At 48.6% G+C, this 19,054-nt stretch overlaps 1 protein-coding gene across 2 annotated transcripts in view; it reads left to right on the forward strand.

The window, feature by feature from the left end:
- Positions 1-1,010: 1,010 nt before the first annotated feature.
- Positions 1,011-19,054, forward strand: part of ATP8B3 (ATPase phospholipid transporting 8B3) — an 81,552-nt gene continuing 63,508 nt past the window's right edge. The window contains exon 1 of one of the 2 annotated variants that reach the window (XM_077332059.1): positions 1,011-1,113. The gene's annotated coding sequence lies outside the window, so the exon portion shown is untranslated. Of the gene's footprint in view, positions 1,114-1,133; positions 1,232-19,054 lie in introns of those variants that run through there. The other variant, XM_077332057.1, reaches the window with a different exon arrangement.

Consider the following 19,054-nt stretch of genomic DNA (forward strand, 5'->3'; position numbering starts at 1 on the left):
TACTCGCATTTTAGGAAGAGAACTTTGGCTCTCAAAAGCTTATACTCTGAAAATCTTGTTGTTTTGTAAAGTGTGTTGGACTCACATCCTGGCCCAGTTTAAAGATTTGTTGGGCCCACAGCACCAGAGCCAATTTAATGATTTGCAGGGCCCCAGCGGAGCACAATTGGCACTGTCACTTGTGTTACACAAGGAACTGTGGGTCACCCTCCCCAGGGATAGATGGAATGCTGGAAGCCACTGGCAGCCTTACATTGGTAGCATTATCCTGAATGAGCAATGCACATGCTCAGTGACTAACAGAGCATGCACATTGCCCTTTTTGGTTTTTGCAGTCCACGAACTGCACAAATATGAAGACCACTGCCCCCCAACAATCACAGTATGAAGCCCCCCCTAAACATGCAGCTTCATGGGGTCCCCATGTGCTACATGGGATACTAAGATAAACTAATTTCAAAAGAAATTCCGCCTAACATCCGGAAGAAGTTCCTGACAGTCAGAGTGGTTCCTCAGTGGAACAGGCTTCTTCGGGAGGTGGTAGGCTCTCCATCTTTGGAAGTTTTTAAACAGAGGCTGGATAGCCGCCTGGCAGAGAGGCTGATTCTGTGAAGGCTCAAGGGGGTGGCAAGTGACAGTGGATGAGCGATTGGGTTGTGAGTGTCCTGCATAGTGCAGGGGGTTGGACTAGATGACTCAGGAGGTCCCTTCCAACTCTATGATTGTGTTCTACTGTGGCTCAACCTGGCGGCCCTTTGAAACTGTCTTTGTGGCACTGGAGGGATTGGAACCCGACTCTTCTGTCTTCTAGGCTGCCGTTCTAACCGCGAGGCATTGTTGCTGATCCATCCAACATATTTGCAAAGGGAGGCGAATGAGAGGCATCTGTTAACCTTACCAGTTCAGGAAACGCATCCTGATGATTTCCAAACAGCCAAATCAATTGGCGCTGGGCGGTTTTGTTTGAGAGCAAAAGCTTAATGTCTGCATTTGGCTGCCGTGGGAGAAAAGATGCCGTGCTGACAGGTTTGCCGTGGGACGTGTTTCTGCCTGCGGAGGAAGCCTCAGAGGAATATCCAGGGCTGGGGCCCAACCTTCCATCCAGATTCAAAGGTGAGAGCATCGTAACCAGAATGTGCACCTTGAGCTCTAGGCTCTGCAGACACATTGGCCAAAGTGGACCAGCTCCACAATTGGAAGAAGAGGTTCTAGAGAAGGTACACAGAGCTAGGTAAGACTCTCCTCCACCTCCCGAGGAAACTGTTTCTGCTGTGAATCTGGATTTGCTACTCTTTGTAGTGCTGGCTCCCTGCCACCTTGAAATCTTATTGCATGGGGGTGTGGAAAGTTAAAGATGTGCATTTTAATAAACATTGATCATGACTTGAAAGAATTATTTTTGAAGTCCTAGGCCAGCCGTGGGCAGGGGACTTCACACACACTGACTGCAGAAGGTCTGGATTTGCAATCCGAATGTCAACGGTCAGCAAATTGTTTAGTCGATAAGCGTGCGCTGGATTTCAGCTTAATGGCGGTGTGTGTGTGTATTTGACTTGAATGTGGTGGAATGTGGTGGAAAGTCCTACCTAGTCATAGCTGACTTATGGCTACCTTGTAAGGCAGGGGTGGCTCTGCAGGTGGTCATGGACTACAAATCCCATGAGCCCCTGTCAGTGGCAGGAGCTCATGGGAATTGTAGTCCATGGCCATCTCAGAGCCACCCTTTGGCCACTCTTGCTGTAGGGTTTTCAAGGCAAGTGATGTTCAGAGGTGGGTTTGCCGTTGCCTGCCTCTGAGTTGCGACTCGGGACTTTCTTGGAGGTCTCCCATCCAAATACTAGGTGGGGCCAACCCTGCTTGGCTTCTGAGATCCGGCAAGATTGGGCCAGGCTTGGCTGTCCTGGTCAGGATTAGATTTGGAGAGCCTGGGCTGCCGTGCGATACACAGCTCTTTGGAATGTTTTGAGCCTCCTGTTTTGGAAGACATGCTTTAAAAGACTGATGACTTTTTTAGGGTTTCCAGCTCTGGGTTGGGAAATACCTGGAGATATAGGTTGTGGAGCTGAAGGAGGGTGGAGGTTATGAAGGAGGGACATAACGCTGTAGAGTCTCTAAGGGAATTCATCTTGGCCATCTGGAGATCTGTTGTAATGGTGGGAGATCACCTGGAGGTCAGACACCCAACTTTGGGGTGAATGTGAAAAGTACATGTCTGCTTTGTGCTACAGGACATCCAAGTTTGCTTTGCTTAGAAGGGATACTTCATGTTTGGATCTTGACCCTAGGGTTGCCAGGTTCTCCCCTGAACAACTATGGGGGATGGGGGGGGGGTAGGGTTTTCAGATCCAATTGGGATTTGGGGGTAGAGCAAGGAGAGCACAGGGACACCAGTGCGGTACAGTGTCATAGAGTTCACCCTCCAAAGCATCCATTTTCTCAAGGGGAACTGATTTCTGTAGCCTGGAGCTGAGCTGGAGTTCCCCAGGTCCCACCTGGAGGGGAAAAACCCATGTGGCTCAATAGATCATATAGTTAACAGAAGAATTCCTAGGTTCCTTCTAGAGGTTAACATTAAACGCGAAGAGAAGTTCTTGTCTTCAGGGTCTTTAATATCATCAAACCAAGACTCTTATTCCCAGGTAATGACTAGTTTCGTTGTGAAACTTCTTCAGTTCTGTAATAATAACTGCACATGACCAAAAAATTCAAACAGAGCACAAGGTCTCTTGGGAACAGACTAGAGGTCAATCTCTTATGCTCTGGTTGCAATTTTGGGTCGCATGCAATATTATTACAAAGCTGAAGAAGTCTCGTAACGAAACTAGCCATTATCTGGGAGTCTAATCTTGTTTTGATTATATTAAAGACCCAGAAGGCCTTTAATTTGTGTTTAATGTTAACCTCTAGTAGGAACCGAAGAATTCTTCCATTAACTGCTGGATTTATTGAGCCACACTGTCCCGTCCCGTCCCGTCCTGTCCCCCTGCCCCCATATACATTCTCCTGCGTGCATTTCCATTTTGTTGTCGTGATTCCCACCCGAAGGCCAGCATCCCTATTTGACCTGCATGAGCCATTTTACAAACTTGCTAACCCAAACTGGGTGGGATTCTTTCTAGCCGGAGAAATGTTCCTGTTAAATTCTCCCTGTCCCCCGTCCCCTCAGCCCAAGGTCGAAGGTTGTTTAGGGGGACTTGCCCAAGCACCCAACGGGTGAGCCTGAGGAGGCAGAGGGCAGAAGCAGGAAATGAATGCCTGACATGGAGAGGCGTGGGGGCGGACGGGGAACAGCATGAGCCAGCAGCGTGGGCCAGCAAGTGCGGCGGATCAAAAACCGGGGGAACGAGTTCTGGGCTTTTTGGATTGCTGAGCATATCATGTGCAAGAGGGAGACAGCAGGGTTTGTTTGTCACAACACAGAGCCAATCTTTAAAATATATATACGAAAAAGGATGCTGGTCTGATCGTGCATCTGGGTCTTCTGTTGCTTTTTATCTCCCCAAAACGAGGGACCAGGAGCAAAACAATATATATATATATTGTTTTGCTCCTGGTCCCTCGTTTTGGGGAGATAAAAAGCAACAGAAGACCCAGATGCACGATCAGACCAGCATCCTTTTTCGTATGGGCTCTGGCCACTGGAAGGCCTGCGAGCAGGGCACCAAGGTGAAGGCCTGCCCCGGTTCTTGCTGCTGCCATTCTGGGGTAGATTGCCTCTGAACATGGAAGTTCCATTGAGCCATCGTAGCTCAAAGAGTTGATAAACCCCTTGCTCCCATGGATTTGTCTAACCTATCCTGCACTTTCAAAAGCTGTCCATCGCTACAACTGGTGTATGCTCATTGTGCCCTGTGTGAAAAGTGTGTTTGTTCATCCTACGGAGGCCAGGCCACTCACAAGGGGAGGCGGGGGAGAGGGTTGCCAGAGGGTTGCCAGGTTGGGAAACTCCTGGAGATTTGGGGATTGAGCCTGGGGGGGAGACAGGGAATTCAGTGGGGTACAATGCCACAGAGCTCCCCCCCCACCCCGCTTTCAAAGCAGCCATTTCCTCCAGGGGAACTGATCTCTGTGGTCTGGAGAAGAGCTGTAATTCTGGGGGATCCCCAGGTCCCACCGGGAGGCTGGCACCCCTAGCCCATCCTGAACCTCTTGCCCATCATCTTCATAAAATGAGCTTTTGAAAAGAAGCTCCATGCATAGTCTCATGTTTTGGAGTAGCATTCCCCCCACCACATTTGTGATTAATTTGAATAGCTTCTGTGCTGCTTCTGCCTCTTTGCAGAGCCCTCTTGAGGAGGCTTATGAACATAATACAGCCGTAATGCCACACACTGAGAAACCATTTCAAGTCCTGCCTTGGAAATCCAACTTACACAGCTGGAAACCTATATTAAAGACCCAGAAAGCCTTTAATTTGGGTTTAATGTTAACCTCTAGTAGGAACCAAAGAATTCTTCCATTAACTGTTAGATTTATTGAGCCACACTGTCCCGTCCCGTCCCGTCCCGTCCCGTCCTGTCCCGTCCCGGGACGTCTTACAAAACACTTTATATCGGGGTGGCAGGGGCTCATGGGAATTGTAGTCCGTGGACCGCTGGAGACCTGTAGTTTGGCCAACCCTGCTTTAGACAGATCAAGACAAGTAGCCGTGTTCGTCTGTCTGCAGCAGCACAAAAGAGCAAAAGTCCAGGAACACCTTCAAAACACACAACATTACTACTACTACTACTACTACTACTACTACTACTACTACTACTACTATTAAATTTATTACCTGCCACTCGCAGGCAGGCTCATGGAGGGTCACAAAATGTCCAGCTAAAAAACTCCCATTAAAACCCCATTAAAACAGACAGAAAAGTACCAGCACAGTAAAACAGTCCACAACATGGTGGAAAACTTCCAATCCCTATCCCTACCGCTAGAGGGAGGAGGAAAGATAGACAAAATAATCAAAGCTGGAGCTTGACATCAGGGGGGCCCCATTGATCTTTACCCACTGCCCCAGCCTCAACCCTAGACCTGACGGAAGAGCTCCATTTTACTGGCCCTGCGGAAAGCTGACAAATCCCGCAGGGCCCGCAGATCACCCGGGAGCTCATTCCACCAGGTCGGGGCCAGGACTGAAAAGGCCCTGGCCCTGGTTGTGGCCAGGCGTGCTTCTTTGGGGCCCAGCAGCAGGAGCTTTCATTTTCTCTTCTTGTCCAGAGCGTTCCATAAAAACCGTTCTATGTTCAATCCCCTCCCCAAGTGTTTAGAAACCCAGTCTCTGAGTGGTGAGCATGCGAATACATCTCGACTCTTGTTCCCACACATACTCATGAAGGTAGCGTGCACAGCCCGTCATACCTAAATGCCAGGAGGTGCAAACACATTTTTTTGCACATCATTCAAAGTTCCTGGCTAATAATCCTCAGTGAACCTCTCACCTTCCGTATAACTTTCCTGGCCGAGCTGAGGACACAGACTGAATGGCTGATCGTTCAGAATTCCAGAAGCACATTAACCAAACCGCATCAGGGGAGTCGTGCGATGGCATTACATATGCTCTTTGGTTGTTTGTTTATCGGGTGCCACCCTTCTGCCTGGCATGTCACGAAGTAACAGGCAGGCCCACTCCAGGGAGGCTGCAATCTGAAATTTGGCAGGAGAGAAGCCAGGATGTCGATGGAGAGGAAGCAATTCTGGCACCGCTTGAGTCAGTCTAGCTGGCGGCGCTGAGATGGGAAATTCCTGAGGATTTGAGAGCCGGGCTTGGGGAAGGGAAGGCATTTGTGGACCCATTTTACCTAGGAGGGATGGTCTGCCACAGAGTCTGCCCTCAGAAGGTGCTCCCGGGTTTGTGATTCCTGTTTCTCAAGGAGCTTCTTCATACAGCAGCCGCCCAGCCTGATACGTTACATGCAGTCCATTCAACATGCAGCCTTAATCTCCTGTTGAACTGATCTGAAGGGTGCTTCAGCATGAGGGTCTCAGAACTACATAGAAGACTCATTTCTCCCTGTGCCAGAAGAAGGAGCCGCCCTGCCGGATCATTCTGAGAGGAGATGAAGGCTGGATGATGAATGGATTTCTTTGTCTGTTGCTGTATGAAGAAGCTTCTTGTGAAACAGGAATCCCAAATCCGCTTTGAACCTCCTTCGGGGAGAGAAAAGCCACATATAAGAACTAACCTTCTTCGTCTAGACCAGACTCTTGGATTGGTTTACTGCGTCTGTGCCCCGCCTTGCTCACCCATGAGGACTTGATGGCTTCTATCCGCTTTCCTTTTAGCCTCACAAAAACCCTGCAAGGTAGGTTAGGTTGAGAAGTGAGTATACTAGAGCAGAACAAGAAACCTCTCCTGGGGCAAACAATGAACCTTATGAAATAAAAAATGAGACCAGTATCTCCTTGTGGTCTCCCCGTACCGTCAAGAGCCGTTGGCCGTTTGTATACAATGACTAAAGGTCAAGGTATCCCCTGTGCAGGCACCGGGTCATGTCTGACCCTTGGGGTGACGCCCTCTAGCGTTTTCATGGCAGACTCAATACGGGGTGGTTTGCCAGTGCCTTCCCCAGTCATTACCGTTTACCCCTCAGCAAGCTGGGGACTCATTTTACCGACCTCAAAAGGATGGAAGGCTGAGTCAACCTTGAGCCGGCTGCTGGGATTGAACTCCAAGCCTCATGGGCAAAGCTTTCAGATGGCTGCCTTACCACTCTGCGCCACAAGAGGCTCTCATATGATGACTAAGAAGGCTTAAAACAAGCTGTTGGGTAGTGATCCATTACGTTAAGGCAATTGACTAATCGGAGGACTTTCCCACCGAGGAAAGTTGTTTCCCATTGAAAACGGACACGACCAGGATGCTGTTCTGTCCCACAGCCCGAGCTGAATGGCTTCCGACAGAGAGTGTCCAACACAAGCCAAACTCATTTTAGATCGCTGTTATTAGGCATCTCATAGCAGTGGCCTTGCAAGCTGGTTGAGGTCTTCTAATGGGAAGGTGATTCTTTACACGTTCAGATTGGTGAAAAAGAGTAAGGTGTCCATCTGCTGTGGATGGAAGGAAGGAGGAAGGGGCGTTTTCCTGCCTTGGCTGTTAGCCAGGAAATGGAGCTTATCTTCCAATCACATTTGGGGACCAAAGGAAAGAGCTGACTTACTAGAAGAAGAAGAAGAGTTGGTTCTTATATGCCGCTTTTCCCTACCCGAAGGAGGCTCAAAGCGGCTTACAGTCGCCTTCCCTTTCCTCTCCCCACAACAGACACCCTGTGGGGTGGGTGAGGCTGAGAGAGCCCTGATATCACTGCCCGGTCAGAACAGTTTTATCAGTGCCGTGGCAAGCCCAAGGTCACCCAGCTGGTTGCACGTGGGGGAGCGCAGAATCGAACCCGGCATGCCAAATTAGAAGTCCGGACTCCTAACCACTACACCAAACTGGCTCTCAAACTAAAATTCCCAGCATCCTATCTATTAAATCGACAGGGGAGAATATCTCCTACTTCTCAGTATTCTAGCTATAGGCTGCCTGGCTGGACAGAAAAGATGCCATTCTGGTAGAAGTCCCGACTAATAAAGAACAAGCAAAGAAAAACGACACAAGAAGAGACTGCTCTCATTTTTGATTTCATAAGGTTTGTTGTTTGCCTCAGGATAGGTTTCTTGTTCTGTTCTAGTTTTCACTTTGAAACCGTCCTGTTTTGCTCTTGTTATAACTTTGAGAAGAGAGCAAGTCTCCTAGAAAACCTCCACGGTACGAGTGGGGGATTCGAACCCGGGACTCCCAGATCTTAATCCGACGTTCTTCACTGCTGTGCCGCACTGATTCTCAGGATGGCAAGCTGTAGTCTGCTGTTTTGGAACAGCAACAAGTTGAGGGGAGGCCTGTGAAAGGATGTGTGGCATTAGAACTCATGGGCTGTCTTGTGAAGTGGACCAGGACGGTTATGGCAGGAAGGAAGCCTGCACAATCGACGATGAACTGATGCAACTCATTGCCACTGGGGGGGGGGGGGGCTACCAATTCAGTTGGCTTTAATCTGGGAATGAGATATCTGGCTGCAGGGCGAAACAGGACACCGGACTGGAGTAAGATTGCCTTGAAGCAACAGGGCCCTTGTGACACGGGGACAAGATGCATTCCGAAGCACTGGAGCTGATCTGGGTTCTTCAAAGTGCAACCCAGCCCACAGTGGGCGTTTTCACTTTCCCCACTGACCTGCAAATGAGATGGGTGTAACAGTTGGAAATAATCTCTGGGCTGACCAATATCTGATTGTGGTTCATGTGAGTGGGATGGACCCATCACAGAGGCAGGGCAGGGCAGGGCAGGGTGGCTCACTGTGGACCTTTGGGCTGGAAGAGAGGGCATGAGAAACGGACCCTTCCAGATCTCCAGGACTTTCCCAAGCCTTTGCTTGACCAATCCGGGTTTCACAGGCAGGAAAGACAGATCCTTAGACTTGCAATCATGGCCTGCTCCTGGGTTCAAATGGTTTGAAACTGGTCACTTTAGATCAGCCTGCTTAGTCAACGTGGCTCTGCACAAGCTTAGAGCAGCTCTTACATTGCTGTGCTTTTAGCCAGTGCAAACAGCCGTCTAAGCTGGTCCTTATAGTCAGAAGAAGAAGAAGAAGAAGAAGAAAGAAGAAGAAGAAGAAAGAAGAAGAAGAAGAAGAAGAAGAAGGAGTTGGTTCCTATATGTCGATTTTCTCCCGTCGGCTTACAGCCTCCTTCCCTTTCCTCCCCCACGACACCCTGTGAGGTGGGTGAGGCTGAGAGAGCCCTGATATTCCTGCTCGGTCAGAACAGCTTGATCAGTGCTGTGGTGAGCCCAAGGTCACCCAACTGGTTTCATGTGGGGGAGCAGGAAATCCAACCTGGCTCGCCAGATTAGAAGTCCGCACTCTTAACCACTACACCAAGCTGGTTCTCTAGTGCTGTAAGCCAAAGGACTTACACCACTATATCCTGGGCTGCCCACTTTATGAAGAACCCAGGGCTAAGTTCCTTGTTCTGCTTCTTTCTAGTCTAGTTCAAACTGTCACTCAGCTGAAGAGAAATGACTATTTCTGCTACTAAACTGAGGCCTTTATCTCCTACAAAATGCCCCTGTTTGCACAGGCTGCTAAGAAGCTGAGATCCAGCGTGATCTTTCTGGGAGATGTTACTCGCAGCTAATCTTATTCCCTGTGTTCTTGTCATATAGATCAATGGTCTCCAATCTTTTTATCACTGGGGACTGGTCAACACTTGACAATTTTACTGAGGCCCGGGGGGGGGGAAGTATTTCGGCCAAGGGACCTCACTGCCGCCTGAGCCCCTGTTCCACTTGATTTCCTCCTGGTGCCCCTGACTTCCCACTGTCCGCTGGGGGGTGCTGCCAGCAGCAGCTGCACAGTGCCACACCGAGGGGGAGCCCCAGCTATGCCGGCCACTGCAGAGCACCAAAGGTGAGCCGGCATCAGAGTGGCAGGGCAGCCCCCAAGGCCGCAGCCGGGTAGGAGGATGAGGAGGAGCCTCTGCCCGGTACCAACTGATCCATGGACCGGTCCTGGTTCAACATCACTCTGCACATGCAAGGCTAGAGGTCGTGTCCTTGCGGTTGCCAGCTTCCTGATGGGATCTGGAGGTCTTCTGGAATGGTAGTCGATCTCCAGATCACAGAGATCTGTTCCCTGGGATAAAACAGCTGGAACGTGATCTCTATGGATCTCCGGGAATTTTGCTTGCTCAAGCTGGCGAGCCTGTATTGGACTCGCCAGCTGGAGCCAGTTTGGTGTAGTGGTTAGGAGTGCGGACTTCTAATCTGGCATGCCGGGTTCGATTCTGCACTCCCCCACATGCAGCCAGCTGGGTGACCTTGGGCTCACCTCGGCACTGATAAAACTGTTCTGACCAAGCAGGAATATCAGGGCTCTCTCAGCCTCACCCACCCCACAGGGTGTCTGTTGTGGGGAGAGGAAAGGGAAGGCGATTGTAAGACGCTTTGAGCCTCCTTTGGGTAGGGAAAAGCGGCATATGAGAACCAACTCTTCCTCTTCTTCTTCTTCTTCTTCTTCTTCTTCTTCTTCTTCTTCTTCTTCTTCTTCTTCTTCTTCTTCTTCTTCTTCTTCTTCTTCTTCTTCTTCTACTCTTGGTAAAGCACTAGGCAAGCAAAACTAATCCTGGAGATTGCTTTCATTAAAAAAAAAAACTGGTCTTGCCAAATGTGACATTCTTTTATTTTGTGGAGGGTTGCATTTGTACCCTAAAGCTAGCCCTTGCCTGGCAGAGGTATTTTTTATGGTTCCCAAAGAATGGTCTTCCCTTATCAGACAGATCAAAGAATCTGATGCAAACAAAGGAAAACATGCGTCGCTAATTTTTAAGAGGCCAATTTCCGTCTGTTGCTCAGCAAGGGACTTGAATGATGTCAAACCTCCAGGAAATGAGAAGAGCACCGTCCCAAACAAGGAGGGACCCTACCCAATTGGGGATGCTTTCAAATTTCTCCTCCTTGACCTCGAAAAGTTCCCAGAATTTAACGCTGTGGCTCCCATCAGCAAATCCAGCCTGGATTCTTTATTTCCACAGTGTTGTTACATTTTCCTGGATGCCATTTCCTCTAGATAAAATCGATATTAGTTTTGCACCAGTAAATCAGGACTGAATCTGCACGGAGATTTTATTTTTCCTGCTTTTGACCCTGCTTAGTTCAGATCAATTTGAACCCAAGTCCTTGTGCTCCCCCCCGCCCCCCTACCCCCGCCCCCGCGACTTGAAACAGAATCCCATCTACACAAGGCTACATGTGAGTGGACCAGGGGGAGGGGGAGCTGAGACAAGCAGAGATGAGGACCCATAATTAAGAGAATTAATAGAACTGCCTCCTTTTGATCTCTCAACCCCTCCTACCTCACAGGGGCTGAATATGCAAGCGGGGGGGGGGGAGCCGAGATGAGCAGAGACGTGATAGCAGCAGCCTCCCTCAGAATGAGGCAAATCTGTGCTGTGAGAAGTGTGGGTTGTGAAGCACAGTCACCTTAAACTTAAATAAATAAATAAATACATCTTGCAACCAGGAACTAGGAATTCTTTGAACTGGCCCCCAGCCAATCAGGCACAAACTTCCTTGTTACACTGTTGGAGCCATGAGGCAGCAACAAGTTATTTTGGGGAAAAGCAGCGAGCTGCGCCTTTACTCATGCCGATTTTTCAAATATTGAGGGTTATATCCACTCCAGGATATTGCGGGGGAAAGGTAGGATCATTCTGGATCAATCATGCTTGTTGCAGATGAAAAATTTAAGTGGCCCAAAATCAAAATGGAAATCACATTCAGTGTGGATGGCAGGGATTGAATCGACCAGGGATTGCAATAAAAGCTCTGTGCAGATTCAGCCCAGCATGATGACGAAGAAGGGTTGTTTTTTATACCCCACTTTTCACTACCCAAAAAAGTCCCAAGGTGGCTTATAGTCGCCTTCCCTTCCTCTCTCCGCAACAGATGCATCAGAACAGAAGTTGCTCTGAATCACCACACCACGCTGGCTCTCATGCTTCATAGGCCACATATCCATACACCTCACAACAGCCCCATAAGATAGGCCAATGTTCTGAATGCCACACCATGAATTAATTAATGAGGGAGAGACCCTTGAACTGGACTTAGACAAGAGGGAGGTGATATTGACATGTATTTGTTGGGTCCATAGCCCTAAGATTAAAGGTAAAGGTATCCCCTGTGCAAGCACCGAGTCATGTCTGACCCTTGGGGTGACGCCCTCTAGCATTTTCATGGCAGACTCAATACGGGGTGGTTTGCCAGTGCCTTCCCCAGTCATTACCGTTTACCCCCCAGCAAGCTGGGTACTCATTTTACCAACCTCGGAAGGATGGAAGGCTGAGTCAACCTTGAGCCGGCTCCTGGGATTGAACTCCCAGCCTCATGGGCAGAGCTTTCAGGCTGCATGTCTACTGCCTTACCACTCTGCGCCACAAGAGGCTCTAGCCTTAAGATTAGATGAGTCAATTTGGCCCTATCTACTCGGATAAAGTTCATCAGCCAGGGGTGCTGTCAAAGAGTTTATTATTAGAGCTCAAATGTTTAAAAACCACCAAAGAATATCCAGTTGGCACACCCAAAACATCTCAGTGAATGAGCCAGGAACGCCGACAAGTTTAGATCTAATGTGCTTTGATCAGACTGATCTTCATCAGAAATCAATATAGAGATGCGCACAGTTGTAAATAACACATGTTTCCAATTTTCAACAGGGGGGTAAAAAACTTCTTTGATCTGCTATGTCTGGCTTTGGTCCTGCGAGGTGTTCATATTGGCAGAATGCTCAGCCAGCAAGCATGTCTCATTCTTCCACAGGATACTGGAGCATCCCACTGTGTGTTTCTCTGAGAAAATCTCAGCCAGGAAAAGGATCTGTCCAGCTGCTGCTTGAAGACGGCCAGTGAGGGGGAGCTCCCCACTTCCTTAGGCAGCCCATTCCACTGCTGAACTACTCGGACTGTGACATTTTCCCCGTGATATCTAGCCTATATTGTTCTACACGTAGTTTGAAGCCCTTCCAGCAGGTCCTTTCCTCTGCTGCCCACAGGAGCCTCTCTCTGCCCTTCTCCACGCAGCATCCTTTCTTCCAGGAGAGCTGATCTCAGTCATCAGAAGATCATTATAGTTGAAGAGGTCCCCAGGCGCCACCTGGAGGGTGGCAAATGGACTTTTCAGTGTTCCCCGTTACCACACGTTGTGCTTAGCTTTGGCTGCAGGTAGAATTAATGTCTTCCCTTGCAAGAGCCACCGTGGTGTAGAAGAAGAAGAGTTGGGTCTTATATGCCGCTTTTCTCTACCCGAAGGAGTCTCAAAGTGGCTTATAATTGCCTGTGAGGGAGGTGAGGCTGAGAGAGCCCTGATATTCCTGCTCGGTCAGAACAGCTTCATCAGTGCTGTAGAGAGCCCAAGGTCACCCAGCTGGCTGCATGTGGGGGAATGGGAAATCAAACCCGGCCCGCCAGATTAGAAGTCCTCACTCCTAACCACTACACCAAGCTGGCTGGTGTAGCACGTGGGACTAGGGACTCGGACATCTGTGTTCAAATCTCCACGGTGCCATGAACATCACTAGCAAGACTTTGAGCCAGTTGCTTGCTTGGACTGACATAACTCACAGGGATGTTGTGAGGGCAAAAACTGCAAATGCACGGCAGCTGTTGACCTGAACCGAGAGTCTAGTAGCACTCTGCCAAGCAATGAGCATTAGGGCTACACAGGAGGGATTTATGTTCCACCAACTCCATGCAGTTTCCCTGATCAAAAACTCCCTTTCCTGAACTGCTTTTGGGAATGCAGGAAGCCAGCATTGAGCAGTGGTCAAGTGGCAGTTCCCCACTCCTCCTCCACATGGAGCCCCCTGGGTGATCTTGGGCTAGTCACAGTCCTGTGAGAGCTGTTCTCACATAGCAGTTCTCTCAGAGCTCTCTCAGCCCCACTTACTTCATGGTGGGGAATCAAACCCACCAAACCAGTGTAGTCTACACTCCTAACCACTGCACCAAGCTGGCTCCAACCGCTACACCAAGAAGGCAACTATAAACCACTTTGAGGCTCCTTGGGTAAGGAATTTCTTATTTTCTGCCTGCCATTTTTCCTCTCAAGGGAGCACTGCTGATCAAGGAAGAGGGGAAGATTTAACCTCCTTCTCCCCCCCCCCCCTCTGCCTCCGTCCCTCTGGAACTTCCCTGCAGCTGTTCTGACAGCCCAATCTCTTAATCTGGAGTATTCCGCACCCTCAGCGCTCCCGGGGAATCACATGTGGTTTTGTTTTGCCAAGACCTCTTGTACATGGTTTCCCAATCACCACCGTCCACTGGGGAAGGTCAGGGGAATCCACCCAGGCCGATTGGCCAATCTGCTTCCTGGCTCAATGCTAGGTGCTGTGTCAGCCTCTCCAATCCTGCACTTAGCCTGGCCTCCACCTGAATTGGGAATCCAAAGCAGCCACGTTCTTCACCGGAGCTGATGTCTGTAGCCTGGAGGTCAATTGTAATTCTGGGAGATGTCCAGGCCCCACCTGAAGGTCGGCATCCTTCTTAGAACCATAGAGCTGGAAGGGCCCTCCAGGGACATTGAGTCCAACCTCCAGTTTGGTGTAGTGGTTAGGAGTGTGGACTTCTCATCTGGAGAGCCGGGTTTGATTCCCCACTCCCCCACATGCAGCCAGCTGGGTGACCTTGGGCTCACCACAGCGCTGATAAAGCAGTTCTGACTGAGCTGCAATATCAGGGCTCTCTCAGCCTCACCCACCTCACAGGGTGTCTGTGGTGGGGAGAAGAAAGGGAAGGCGACTGTAAGCCACTTTGAGACTCCTTCGGGTAGAGAAAAGCGGCATATAAGAACCAACTCTTCTTCTTCTTCAGTAATATCAGGGCTCTCTCAGCCTCACCTCCCTCACAGGGTGTCTGCTGTAGGGAGAGGAAAGGGAAGGCGATTGTAAGCCACTTTGAGACTCCTTTGAGTAGAGAAAAGCGGCATATAAGAACCAACTCTTCTTATTCTTCTCCTGCACAATGCAGGAAACTGACAACCACCTGTCCAACCCATGGTGATCTCTCTGCCAGTGAAGGTCTGTCCCAGAAGGGCTTTCAGGGAACAAATGAAATCCAAGTATTGGAAGCTAGGAAGTTTTCAGCACTGGCTCCCTAAAGAAACAGAGGAACATCTCTTGCCAGTTTCCCTGAATTCTGAATTTTGTTTCTGAAGGGTGGTCAAGAAACAACACCTTTTAAACCTAACCTTTCCTACGAAGAGTTCTGGACCGGAGGCCCAGTTCACCCTTCCCCCATTTCATCCTCACATCAACCATTCGAGGTAGGCTCAACGGAAGCAGAGAGAGGGGGCCAAGGTTACAGCAAATTGCAGCGCAGGGAGGGAAATCAAACCAAGGTCTCCCAAATTCCAACTAACCCCTGCTTTATTTGCAGCGGCCAGACATGTCCTCCCCTCTTATGCTTATTGCTGAACTAGGATGAGAGGGACAGATGGTAAAGTCACTAAGAAGCTTGAACAGAATGAGGGAGTGTCTGTGAGGGAGGGAGGGAGAGACAGAGAAAGAAAGAAAGGAAGGAAGGAAGGAAGGAAGGAAGGAAGGAAGGAAGGAAGGAAGGAAGGAAGGAAGGAAGGAGACTGAGACACGAAAGAGAGAGAAGGAAAGAAAGAAAGAAGTTTGAGACACAAAGGAAGGAAGGAAGGAAGGAAGGAAGGAAGGAAGGAAGGAAGGAAGGAAGGAAGGAAGGAAGGAAGGAAGGAAGGAAGGAAGGAAGACACAAAGGTAAGAAAAAAGGAAAGAAGGAAAGAAAAAAAGAGAAGGAAGGAAGGGAAAAGAAAGGAAGACAAAAGGATGGAAGGAAGGAGAAAGAGAGAAAGATAGACTGCCCCTCACTGGCAGTCTTCAAGCAAAGGTTGGATACACACTTTTCTTGGATGCTTTAGGATGCTTAGGGCTGATCCTGCGTTGAGCAGGAGGTTGGACTAGATGGCCTGGATGGCCCCTTCCAACTCTATAATTCTATGATTCTATGATAGAGATAGAGAAGGAAGGAATAATAGAAGAGAAAGAGCAAAAGAAAAAAGTGAAAGATTTATGAAAATTAAAAGTTATGGATTGTGCTAGAGGATTGTGCTAGAGGATTGTGCTAGAAAAAAATACAGAGTGTCTGCAGGGTGGGTCAAATGATATAAATTCCAGATTTGAGGAATGGGGAGCAAACTTGAGACATATCAGCTTTCCTTTGGCCGCCCCACAGACAAATTTATGGCTGAGATTAAATGCAGAATGTGGAGCTCCCAACTCCCAATGCAGTGTTTCCACCTGGACCGTGCACAGCTTTCATGGTTCTTTGCCAAGGCTGTGGTTTTGGTTTCATGTTGCGGCTTTAAGTACCACGGACCAAGTTGTCAGCCAGTGCTTTGGTTTGAAATGAACACTGACGCAGGAGACTGGGAAGCCCTCTTGGCCAAAGGCACTGGGATGCACCCATCCTCTAGACCAGGGGTAGTCAAACTGCGGCCCTCCAGATGTCCATGGACTACAATTCCCAGAAGCCCCCTGCCAACATTCGCTGGCAGGGGGCTTCTGGGAATTGTAGTCCATGGACATCTGGAGGGCCGCAGTTTGACTACCCCTGCTCTAGACTGTGGCCCTCCAGAGGTCCATGGACTACAATTCCCGTGAGCCCCTGCCAGCATTCACACACAGGTGTAAATAACACAGTTTTACATTCTGTGGCATGAGGCTCGTGGGAATTGTAGTCCATGGACATCTGGAGGGCCACAGTTTGCCCACCCCTGCTCTAGACCCACAGCCTTGATAGCCACCGGCTCTACCTGTGGAGCGTAGGCAAGAAACCCAGACAAGCATTTTTCCATGCTGTAAATTATCGTGTAAATTATCGTGTCTTGACCCATAGGAGGAAATGGGTTTGTGCTTTCGGGAAAGGGCCTTGTAACATCGGCACCTCGCCGAGAACTAACAGCAACCAGCCCCAGAGGCACCTGGGAGTCAAAAGGCTATCTCGGGTCCTTTCTCCTTCAGGCTGCCCGTGTCCTGCCTCTTCCTCCAGCTGGACAAGATCCTCCTTTCGAGGAGAGGGTGGTGGAAATTGCAGTCGAGTCACAGTTGATTTATGGGCACCCCGTAGGGCTTTTGAGGCAAGAGACAAGCAGAGGTGGTTTGCCCTGGCCTGTATCTGTGTAGCAACCCTGGACATCCCTGGTGGGCTTGTATAATGTATCATGATCCAAACGATAGCGTTGCCAAGTTCTGTGCAGCAGTGATGAAAATTCGAAATAGAATTTGTCTGTTTCGAGTGAACCGGACAGCTGTGTTTATGTACCTTCTTATTATGCTGTTTTGTATTAGAAGAAGAAGAAGAAGAAGAAGAAGAAGAAGAAGAGTTGGTTCTTATATGCTGCTTTTCCCTACCCAAAGGAGGCTCAAAGCAGCTTACAGTCACCTTCCCATTCCTTTCCCCACAACAGACACCCTGTGGGGTGGGTGAGGCTGAGAGAGCCCTGATATCACTGCTCGGTCAGAACAGCTTTATCAGTGCCGTGGTGAGCCCAAGGTCACCCAGCCGGCTGCATCTGGGGGAGCACAGAATCGAACCCGGCATGCCAGATTAGAAGTCCACACTCCTAACCACTACACCAAACTGGCTCTCTATGTTTTAAGTTTAACATATTACTATGTTTTAAGATGTTTTAATTCCTGGTTTTAATGGATGTTTTGCATCTTCTTGTGCTGGTCTATGACCGTAATAAAACTAAACGAATAGGTGGGCTCCCACCCTAATGCTAGCCCTGTTGAGCTTCCGAGAGGTGGAAAATAACAACAGATAGTAAGCGGCCCCAGCGAGATGTAACTATGCTCCATTTAGGCGTTGAGAAATGAAAACTGCATTCTCATCGTGAATGTTTTGCTTTCATAGGAAAAAATTTTCCTCCACAAAGCAGGCATTTAGGTACATGTCATTTGAAGCAATCAGTACACAACTTGAGGTACTGCGAGCTTGACTGTACCAGTTAAAACATGTTGGCCTGAGAAAAAGGGAAGGAGTCTAGCAAAACAGGAACTGACCGGACTCCTGTCGACCTTACCTTGCCTTGCCTGTGGATTCTGCACAAGAATATACAGGTATTGGGTTTGGCCAGCTTTCTTCGGTTCTCCAAAGATGCATTTGGATTTTCCCAGGAAGTCCATAGGGAGAGAGATTTGAATAGGATATTCTCTGTAATTGTGACAGGGTGCCATTCTACCTGTCCCAGGACTATGGGACCATATGAACACTTGAAGACATGTGGGATTATGCATTTGCATCCCCTGGAAATGGAAAGAATTCTTTATTATTGAATGTAGCTAAAGAGCGGGATCATCAACTCCAGATTTATTTTATTTATTTAATACGGGATTTATATACCACCTCTGGGCAGTTTACAGAATCTAAAATTTGATAAAACCAATTTCCATAAACAATATGAAATAGATTAAAATTTCAAAACCACAAAGATCCCTTTGCAGCATCCCCTCCATCATTCATTCCCAGGAAACATTTATCAAAACCGCACATTTCCCCTTATATCTCTACAATGAAAAGGGCCAGAGGGTTACTTTAAAAAAAAGCAAAACAGGAATGTCTGGGATTCAGAGCAGGGTGTGTAGCATATTTGCACAGGGGGTTGGACCAGTATGGCCCCTTCCAACTTTATGATTCTATGATTTCAGAGGGGGCATTGCCCATATGACTGTAGCTATGGGCCTGAGAATGCATGAATTTTGGTATGCAGAGGACCTCAGTTTGCTCACTTACATCTCCAGCTAAAAGGATCTCTGATGTCTTTCATGTTTAAGTAGCTGTCCCTGGAACCGGAAATCTGGAATTCAATAGAATAGCTTTGGATGTTGGTAGAAGAATGAAATATGATCTCTCTGAGAGTGTTTTCAGTAAGGAAGAGAGTCAGCGAGGCGCAGTCTCACCAAAGATCCTCCATTCTGGTCTTGTGCTCAGCAGACAACTTCTGCACCCAGCCCAGCTGGACAAGGAGCTGAGATGGTAATGGCTCCATGTGCTCTGTTATTTATTTTTCCCTGACTCAGCATGGCAGAAATGTAAGGTGCATTTTGATAGCTGATCAGAACAAAAATTGGAGGAGTCCTTCAAAATGACACACACACACACACGTGGTGAAAATGAACATTTGTGCCGGAACGATTCAGAACGGGTAGCCGCGTTGGGTCTGAAGTAGCAGAACATCATTTGAGTCCAAAGGCACTTTTAAGACCAACAAAGTTTTATTCAAGGTGTGAGCTTTCATGTGCTGCACACTTCCTCAATTTTAAGAGTACAGACATAAGGAGAGAGCAAATTAGTAAACAGCATCATGAAGGCATCCTCAAATATGCAGCGTGATAATAATAAAGATGGGATAGCTCCTTGCTAGAATAACAAAACCAGTCTTTTGGCTTCAGTTGTCCTTCACAAACACACAGGGGGAATAAAAATGTTAAGGTTAGTGATTAAT

Source organism: Paroedura picta, chromosome 4, assembly GCF_049243985.1.
Source record: "Paroedura picta isolate Pp20150507F chromosome 4, Ppicta_v3.0, whole genome shotgun sequence".
NCBI lineage: Eukaryota > Metazoa > Chordata > Lepidosauria > Squamata > Gekkonidae > Paroedura > Paroedura picta.